Genomic DNA, 11,369 nt, shown 5'->3' with positions numbered 1-11,369 from the left:
GGGAGTCTCACTGATTAACACTGAACCCTGTGGGAGTCTCACTGATTAACACTGAACCCTATGGGAGTCTCACTGATTAACAATGAACGCTATGGGAGTCTCACTGATTAACACTGAACCCTGTGGGAGTCTCAGTGATTAACACTGAACCCTGAGGGAGTCTCATTGATTAACACTGAACAGTGTGGGATTCTCACTGATTAACACTGAACACTGTGGGAGTCTCAATGATTAACACTGAATCCTGTGGGAGTCTCACTGATTAACAATGAACCCTATGGGAGTCTCACTGATTAACACATGAACCCTGAGGGAGTCTCACTGATTAACACTGCACCCTGTGAGAGTCTTACTGATTAACACTGAAACCTGTGGGAGTCTCACTGATTAACACTCAACCCTATTGGAGTCTCACTGATTAACACTGAAACCTGTGGGAGTCTCACTGATTAACACTGAACCCTATGGGAGTCTCACTGATTAACACTGAACCTTGTTGGAGTCTCAGTGATTAACACTGAACCCTATGGGAGCCTCACTGATTAACACTGAACCCTATGGGAGTCTCACTGATTAACAATGAACCCTATGGGAGTCTCACTGATTAACACTGAACTCTATGGGATTCTCTCTGATTAACACTGAACCCTATGGGAGTCTCACTGATTAACACTGAACCCTGTGGGAGTCTCAGTGATTAACACTGAACCCTGAGGGAGTCTCACTGATTAACACTGAACAGTGTGGGATTCTCACTGATTAACACCGAACACTGTGGGAGTCTCAATGATTAACACTGAATCCTGTGGGAGTCTCACTGATTAACACTGAATGCTAAGGGAGTCTCACTGATTAACACTGGACCCTGTGGGAGTCTCACTGATTAACACTTAACCCTATTGGAGTCTCACTGATTAACACTGAAACCTGTTGGAGTCTCACTGATTAACACTGAACCCTATGGGAGTCTCACTGATTAACACTGAACCCCGTGGGAGTCTCAGTGATTAACACTGAACCCTGAGGGAGTCTCACTGATTAACACTGAACCCTAATGGAGTCTCACTGATTAACACTGAAACCTGTGGGAGTCTCACTGATTAACACTGAACCCTATTGGAGTCTCACTGATTAACACTGAACCTTGTTGGAGTCTCAGTGATTAACACTGAACCCTATGGGAGCCTCACTGATTAACACTGAACCCTATGGGAGTCTCACTGATTAACAATGAACCCTATGGGAGTCTCACTGATTAACACTGAACTCTATGGGATTCTCACTGATTAACACTGAACCCTATGGGAGTCTCACTGATTAACACTGAACCCTGTGGGAGTCTCAGTGATTAACACTGAACCCTGAGGGAGTCTCACTGATTAACACTGAACAGTGTGGGATTCTCACTGATTAACACCGAACACTGTGGGAGTCTCAATGATTAACACTGAATCCTGTCGGAGTCTCACTGATTAACACTGAATGCTAAGGGAGTCTCACTGATTAACACTGGACCCTGTGGGAGTCTCACTGATTAACACTTAACCCTATTGGAGTCTCACTGATTAACACTGAAACCTGTGGGAGTCTCACTGATTAACACTGAACCCTATGGGAGTCTCACTGATTAACACTGAACCCCGTGGGAGTCTCAGTGATTAACAATGAACCCTATGGGAGTCTCACTGATTAACACATGAACCCTGAGGGAGTCTCACTGATTAACACTGAACCCTGTGGGAGTCTCACTGATTAACACTGAAACTTGTGGGAGTCTCACTGATTAACACTGAACCCTATGGGAGTCTCATTGATTAACACTGAACCCTATGGGAGTCTCACTGATTAACACATGAACCCTGTGGGAGTCTCACTGATTTACAGTGAACCGTATGGGAGTCTCACTGATTAACACTGAACCCTATGGGAGTCTCACTGATTAACACTGAACCCTATGGGAGTCTCACTGATTAACACTTAACCCTATGGGAGTCTCACTCATTAACACTGAACCCTGTGGGAGTCTCACTGATTAACACTGAACACTGTGGGAGTGTCACTTGATTAACACTGAACCCTGTGGGAGTCTCACTGATTAACACTAAACCCTATGGGAGTCTCACTGATTAACACTGAACCCTATGGGAGTCTCACTGATTAACACTGAACCCTGTGGGAGTCTCACTGATTAACACTGAACCCTGTGGGAGTCTCACTGATTAACACTGAACCATGTGGAAGTCTCACTGATTAACACTGAAGCCTATGGGAGTCTCACTGATGAACACTGAACCCTATGGGAGTCTTACTGATTAACACTGAACCCTGTGGGAGTCTCACTGATTAACACAGAACCCTGTGGGAGTCTCACTGATTAACACTGACCCCTGTGGGAGTCTCACTGATTACCCATAAACCCTGTGAGAGTCTCACTGATTAACACTGAACCCTGTGGGAGTCTCACTTATTAACACTGAACCCTGTGGGAGTCTCACTGATTAACACTGAACCCTGTGGGACACTCACTGATTAACAATGAACCATGTGGGAGTCTCACTGATTAACACTGAACCCTATGGGAGTCTTAATGACTAACACTGAACCCTGTGGGAATCTCACTGATTAACACTGAACCCTGTGGGAGTCTCACTGATTAACACTTAACCCTATTGAGAGTCTCACTGATTAACACTGAAACCTGTGGGAGTCTCACTGATTAACACTGAACCCTATGGGAGTCTCACTGATTAACAGTGAACCCTGTTGGAGTCTCAGTGATTAACACTGAACCCTATGGGAGCCTCACTGATTAACACTGAACCCTATGGGAGTCTCACTGATTAACAATGAACCCTATGGGAGTCTCACTGATTAACACTGAAATCTATGGGATTCTCACTGATTAACACTGAACCCTATGGGAGTCTCACTGATTAACACTGAACCCTGTGGGAGTCTCAGTGATTAACACTGAACCCTGAGGGAGTCTCACTGATTAACACTGAACAGTGTGGGATTCTCACTGATTAACACCGAACACTGTGGGAGTCTCAATGATTAACACTGAATCCTGTGGGAGTCTCACTGATTAACACTGAACGCTAAGGGAGTCTCATTGATTAACACTGAACCCTGTGGGAGTCTCACTGATTAACACTTAACCCTATTGGAGTCTCACTGATTAACACTGAACCCTATGGGAGTCTCACTGATTAACACTGAACCCTGTGGGAGTCTCACTGATTAACACTGAACCCTATGGGAATCTCACTGATTAACAATGAACCCTATGGGAGTCTCACTGATTAACACTGAACCCTGTGGGAGTCTCAGTGATTAACACTGATCCCTGAGGGAGTCTCACTGATTAACACTGAACAGTGTGGGATTCTCACTGATTAACACCGAACACTGTGGGAGTCTCAATGATTAACACTGAATCCTGTGGGAGTCTCACTGATTAACAATGAACCCTATGAGTCTCACTGATTAACACATGAACCCTGAGGGAGTCTCACTGATTAACACTGCACCCTGTGAGAGTCTCACTGATTAACACTGAAACCTGTGGGAGTCTCACTGATTAACACTTAACCCTATTGGAGTCTCACTGATTAACACTGAAACTTGTGGGAGTCTCACTGATTAACACTGAACCCTATGGGAGTCTCACTGATTAACACTGAACCTTGTTGGAGTCTCAGTGATTAACACTGAACCCTATGGGAGCCTCACTGATTAACACTGAACCCTATGGGAGTCTCACTGATTAACAATGAACCCTATGGGAGTCTCACTGATTAACACTGAACTCTATGGGATTCTCACTGATTAACACTGAACCCTATGGGAGTCTCACTGATTAACACTGAACCCTGTGGGAGTCTCAGTGATTAACACTGAACCCTGAGGGAGTCTCACTGATTAACACTGAACAGTGTGGGATTCTCACTGATTAACACCGATCACTGTGGGAGTCTCAATGATTAACACTGAATCCTGTGGGAGTCTCACTGATTAACACTGAATGCTAAGGGAGTCTCACTGATTAACACTGGACCCTGTGGGAGTCTCACTGATTAACACTTAACCCTATTGGAGTCTCACTGATTAACACTGAAACCTGTGGGAGTCTCACTGATTAACACTGAACCCTATGGGAGTCTCACTGATTAACACTGAACCCTGTGGGAGTCTCAGTGATTAACACTGAACCCTGAGGGAGTCTCACTGATTAACACTGAACAGTGTGGGATTCTCACTGATTAACACCGAACACTGTGGGAGTCTCAATGATTAACAATGAACCCTGTGAGAGTCTCACTGATTAACACTGAAACCTGTGGGAGTCTTACTGATTAACACTGAACCCTATGGGAGTCTCATTGATGAACACTGACCCCTATGGGAGTCTCACTGATTAACACATGAACCCTGTGGGAGTCTCACTGATTTACACTGAACCCTATGGGAGTCTCACTGATTAACACTGAACCCTATGGGAGTCTCACTGATTAACACTGAACCCTGTGGGAGTCTCACTGATTAACACTGAACCCTGTGGGAGTCTCACTGATTAACACTGAACCCTATGGGAGTCTCACTGATTAACACTTAACCCTATGGGAGTCTCACTCATTACCACTGAACCCTGTGGGATTCTCACTGATTAACACTGAACACTGTGGGAGTGTCACTTGATTAACACTGAACCCTGTGGGAGTCTCACTGATTAACACTGAACCCTATGGGAGTCTCACTGATTAACACTGAACCCTGTGGGAGTCTCAGTGATTAACACTGAACCCTGAGGGAGTCTCACTGATTAACACTGAACAGTGTGGGATTCTCACTGATTAACACCGAACACTGTGGGAATCTCAATGATTAACACTGAATCCTGTGGGAGTCTCACTGATTAACAATGAACCCTATGGGAGTCTCACTGATTAACACATCAACCCTGAGGGAGTCTCACTGATTAACACTGAACCCTGTGAGAGTCTCACTGATTAACACTGAAACCTGTGGGAGTCTTACTGATTAACACTGAACCCTATGGGAGTCTCATTGATTAACACTGACCCCTATGGGAGTCTCACTGATTAACACATGAACCCTGTGGGAGTCTCACTGATTTACACTGAACCCTATGGGAGTCTCACTGATTAACACTGAACCCTATGGGAGTCTCACTGATTAACACTGAACCCTGTGGGAGTCTCACTGATTAACACTGAACCCTGTGGGAGTCTCACTGATTAACACTGAACCCTATGGGAGTCTCACTGATTAACACTTAACCCTATGGGAGTCTCACTCATTAACACTGAACCCTGTGGGAGTCTCACTGATTAACACTGAACACTGTGGGAGTGTCACTTGATTAACACTGAACCCTGTGGGAGTCTCACTGATTAACACTGAACCCTGTTGGAGTCTCACTGATTAACACTGAAACCCTAAGGGAGTCTCACTGATTAACACTGAACCATAAGGGAGTCTCACTGATTAACACTGAACCCTGTGGGAGTCTCACTGATTAACACTTAACCCTATTGGAGTCTCACTGATTAACACTGAACCCTGTTGGAGTCTCAGTGATTAACACTGAACCCTATGGGAGTCTCACTGATTAACACTGAACCCTGTGGGAGTCTCACTGATTAACACTGAACCCTGTGGGAGTCTCACTGATTAACACTGAACCCTGTGGGAGTCTCTCTGATTAACACTGAAGACTATGGGAGTCTCACTGATTAACACTGAACCCCATGGGAGTCTCACTGATTAACACTTAACCCTATGGGAGTCTCACTGATTAACACTGAACCCTGAGGGAGTCTCACTGATTAACACTGAACCCTAAGGGAGTCTCACTGATTAACACTGAACCCTGTTGGAATCTCAGTGATTAACACTGAACCATATGGGAGTCTCACTGATTAACACTGCACCCTGTGGGAGTCTCACTGATTAACAATGAACCCTATGGGAGTCTCACTGATTAACAGTGAACCCTGTGGGAGTCTCACTGATTAACACTGAACCCTGTGGGAGTCTCACTGATTAACACTGAACCCTGTGGGATTCTCACTGATTAACACTGAACCCTGAGGGAGTCTCACTGATTAACACTGAACAGTGTGGGATTCTCACTGATTAACACCGAACACTGTGGGAATCTCAATGATTAACACTGAATCCTGTGGGAGTCTCACTGATTAACAATGAACCCTATGGGAGTCTCACTGATTAACACATGAACCCTGAGGGAGTCTCACTGATTAACACTGAACCCTGTGAGAGTCTCACTGATTAACACTGAAACCTGTGGGAGTCTTACTGATTAACACTGAACCCTATGGGAGTCTCATTGATTAACACTGACCCCAATGGGAGTCTCACTGATTAACACATGAACCCTGTGGGAGTCTCACTGATTTACACTGAACCCTATGGGAGTCTCACTGATTAACACTGAACCCTATGGGAGTCTCACTGATTAACACTGAACCCTGTGGGAGTCTCACTGATTAACACTGAACCCTGTGGGAGTCTCACTGATTAACACTGAACCCTATGGGAGTCTCACTGATGAACACTTAACCCTATGGGAGTCTCACTCATTAACACTGAACCCTGTGGGAGTCTCACTGATTAACACTGAACACTGTGGGAGTGTCACTTGATTAACACTGAACCCTGTGGGAGTCTCACTGATTAACACTGAACCCTGTTGGAGTCTCACTGATTAACACTGAAACCCTAAGGGAGTCTCACTGATTAACACTGAACCATAAGGGAGTCTCACTGATTAACACTGAACCCTGTGGGAGTCTCACTGATTAACACTTAACCCTATTGGAGTCTCACTGATTAACACTGAAACCCTAAGGGAGTCTCACTGATTAACACTGAACCCTGTTGGAGTCTCAGTGATTAACACTGAACCCTATGGGAGTCTCACTGATTAACACTGAACCCTGTGGGAGTCTCACTGATTAACACTGAACCCTGTGGGAGTCTCACTGATTAACACTGAACCCTGTGGGAGTCTCTCTGATTAACACTGAAGCCTATGGGAGTCTCACTGATTAACACTGAACCCCATGGGAGTCTCACTGATTAACACTTAACCCTATGGGAGTCTCACTGATTAACACTGAACCCTGAGGGAGTCTCACTGATTAACACTGAACCCTAAGGGAGTCTCACTGATTAACACTGAACCCTGAGGGAGTCTCACTGATTAACACTGAACCCTAAGGGAGTCTCACTGATTAACACTGAACCCTGTTGGAGTCTCAGTGATTAACACTGAACCATATGGGAGTCTCACTGATTAACACTGCACCCTGTGGGAGTCTCACTGATTAACAATGAACCCTATGGGAGTCTCACTGATTAACAGTGAACCCTGTGGGAGTCTCACTGATTAACACTGAACCCTGTGGGAGTCTCACTGATTAACACTGAACCCTGTGGGATTCTCACTGATTAACACTGAACCCTGAGGGAGTCTCACTGATTAACACTGAACAGTGTGGGATTCTCACTGATTAACACCGAACACTGTGGGAATCTCAATGATTAACACTGAATCCTGTGGGAGTCTCACTGATTAACAATGAACCCTATGGGAGTCTCACTGATTAACACATGAACCCTGAGGGAGTCTCACTGATTAACACTGAACCCTGTGAGAGTCTCACTGATTAACACTGAAACCTGTGGGAGTCTTACTGATTAACACTGAACCCTATGGGAGTCTCATTGATTAACACTGACCCCAATGGGAGTCTCACTGATTAACACATGAACCCTGTGGGAGTCTCACTGATTTACACTGAACCCTATGGGAGTCTCACTGATTAACACTGAACCCTATGGGAGTCTCACTGATTAACACTGAACCCTGTGGGAGTCTCACTGATTAACACTGAACCCTGTGGGAGTCTCACTGATTAACACTGAACCCTATGGGAGTCTCACTGATGAACACTTAACCCTATGGGAGTCTCACTCATTAACACTGAACCCTGTGGGAGTCTCACTGATTAACACTGAACACTGTGGGAGTGTCACTTGATTAACACTGAACCCTGTGGGAGTCTCACTGATTAACACTGAACCCTGTTGGAGTCTCACTGATTAACACTGAAACCCTAAGGGAGTCTCACTGATTAACACTGAACCATAAGGGAGTCTCACTGATTAACACTGAACCCTGTGGGAGTCTCACTGATTAACACTTAACCCTATTGGAGTCTCACTGATTAACACTGAAAACCTAAGGGAGTCTCACTGATTAACACTGAACCCTGTTGGAGTCTCAGTGATTAACACTGAACCCTATGGGAGTCTCACTGATTAACACTGAACCCTGTGGGAGTCTCACTGATTAACACTGAACCCTGTGGGAGTCTCACTGATTAACACTGAACCCTGTGGGAGTCTCTCTGATTAACACTGAAGCCTATGGGAGTCTCACTGATTAACACTGAACCCCATGGGAGTCTCACTGATTAACACTTAACCCTATGGGAGTCTCACTGATTAACACTGAACCCTGAGGGAGTCTCACTGATTAACACTGAACCCTAAGGGAGTCTCACTGATTAACACTGAACCCTGTTGGAGTCTCAGTGATTAACACTGAACCATATGGGAGTCTCACTGATTAACACTGCACCCTGTGGGAGTCTCACTGATTAACACTGAACCCTATGGGAGTCTCACTGATTAACAGTGAACCCTGTGGGAGTCTCACTGATTAACACTGAACCCTGTGGGAGTCTCACTGATTAACACTGAACCCTGTGGGATTCTCACTGATTAACACTGAAGCCTATGGGAGTCTCACTGATTAACACTGAACCCCATGGGAGTCTCACTGATTAACACTTAACCCTATGGGAGTCTCACTGATTACCACTGAACCCTGAGGGAGTCTCACTGATTAACACTGAACCCTAAGGGAGTCTCACTGATTAACACTGAACCCTGTGGGAGTCTCAGTGATTAACACTGAACCCTGAGGGAGTCTCACTGATTAACACTGAACAGTGTGGGATTCTCACTGATTAACACCGAACACTGTGGGAGTCTCAATGATTAACACTGAATCCTGTGGGAGTCTCACTGATTAACACTGAACGCTAAGGGAGTCTCACTGATTAACACTGAACCCTGTGGGAGTCTCACTGATTAACACTTAACCCTATTGGAGTCTCACTGATTAACACTGAAACCTGTGGGAGTCTCACTGATTAACACTGAACCCTATGGGAGTCTCACTGATTAACACTGAACCCTGTGGGAGTCTCACTGATTAACACTGAACCCTATGGGAGTCTCACTGATTAACAATGAACGCTATGGGAGTCTCACTGATTAACACTGAACCCTGTGGGAGTCTCAGTGATTAACACTGAACCCTGAGGGAGTCTCATTGATTAACACTGAACAGTGTGGGATTCTCACTGATTAACACCGAACACTGTGGGAGTCTCAATGATTAACACTGAATCCTGTGGGAGTCTCACTGATTAACAATGAACCCTATGGGAGTCTCACTGATTAACACATGAACCCTGAGGGAGTCTCACTGATTAACACTGCACCCTGTGAGAGTCTCACTGATTAACACTGAAACCTGTGGAAGTCTCACTGATTAACACTTAACCCTATTGGAGTCTCACTGATTAACACTGAAACCTGTGGGAGTCTCACTGATTAACACTGAACCCTATGGGAGTCTCACTGATTAACACTGAACCTTGTTGGAGTCTCAGTGATTAACACTGAACCCTATGGGAGTCTCACTGATTAACACTGAACCCTATGGGAGTCTCACTGATTAACAATGAACCCTATGGGAGTCTCACTGATTAACACTGAACTCTATGGGATTCTCACTGATTAACACTGAACCCTATGGGAGTCTCACTGATTAACACTGAACCCTGTGGGAGTCTCAGTGATTAACACTGAACCCTGAGGGAGTCTCATTGATTAACACTGAACAGTGTGGGATTCTCACTGATTAACACCGAACACTGTGGGAGTCTCAATGATTAACACTGAATCCTGTGGGAGTCTCACTGATTAACACTGAATGCTAAGGGAGTCTCACTGATTAACACTGGACCCTGTGGGAGTCTCACTGATTAACACTTAACCCTATTGGAGTCTCACTGATTAACACTGAAACATGTGGGAGTCTCACTGATTAACACTGAACCCTGTGGGAGTCTCACTGATTAACACTGAACCCTGTGGGAGTCTCTCTGATTAACACTGAAGACTATGGGAGTCTCACTGATTAACACTGAACCCCATGGGAGTCTCACTGATTAACACTTAACCCTATGGGAGTCTCACTGATTAACACTGAACCCTGAGGGAGTCTCACTGATTAACACTGAACCCTAAGGGAGTCTCACTGATTAACACTGAACCCTGTTGGAATCTCAGTGATTAACACTGAACCATATGGGAGTCTCACTGATTAACACTGCACCCTGTGGGAGTCTCACTGATTAACAATGAACCCTATGGGAGTCTCACTGATTAACAGTGAACCCTGTGGGAGTCTCACTGATTAACACTGAACCCTGTGGGAGTCTCACTGATTAACACTGAACCCTGTGGGATTCTCACTGATTAACACTGAACCCTGAGGGAGTCTCACTGATTAACACTGAACAGTGTGGGATTCTCACTGATTAACACCGAACACTGTGGGAATCTCAATGATTAACACTGAATCCTGTGGGAGTCTCACTGATTAACAATGAACCCTATGGGAGTCTCACTGATTAACACATGAACCCTGAGGGAGTCTCACTGATTAACACTGAACCCTGTGAGAGTCTCACTGATTAACACTGAAACCTGTGGGAGTCTTACTGATTAACACTGAACCCTATGGGAGTCTCATTGATTAACACTGACCCCAATGGGAGTCTCACTGATTAACACATGAACCCTGTGGGAGTCTCACTGATTTACACTGAACCCTATGGGAGTCTCACTGATTAACACTGAACCCTATGGGAGTCTCACTGATTAACACTGAACCCTGTGGGAGTCTCACTGATTAACACTGAACCCTGTGGGAGTCTCACTGATTAACACTGAACCCTATGGGAGTCTCACTGATGAACACTTAACCCTATGGGAGTCTCACTCATTAACACTGAACCCTGTGGGAGTCTCACTGATTAACACTGAACACTGTGGGAGTGTCACTTGATTAACACTGAACCCTGTGGGAGTCTCACTGATTAACACTGAACCCTGTTGGAGTCTCACTGATTAACACTGAAACCCTAAGGGAGTCTCACTGATTAACACTGAACCAT

The sequence above is a fragment of the Petromyzon marinus genome, unplaced genomic scaffold (genome assembly GCF_048934315.1).
Source record: "Petromyzon marinus isolate PM22_M1 ecotype Great Lakes invasive population unplaced genomic scaffold, UKy_Petmar_22M1.pri1.0 PM_Scaffold_15, whole genome shotgun sequence".
NCBI classification, from domain to species: domain Eukaryota; kingdom Metazoa; phylum Chordata; class Hyperoartia; order Petromyzontiformes; family Petromyzontidae; genus Petromyzon; species Petromyzon marinus.
Note: the sequence above shows the minus strand (reverse complement) of the source record.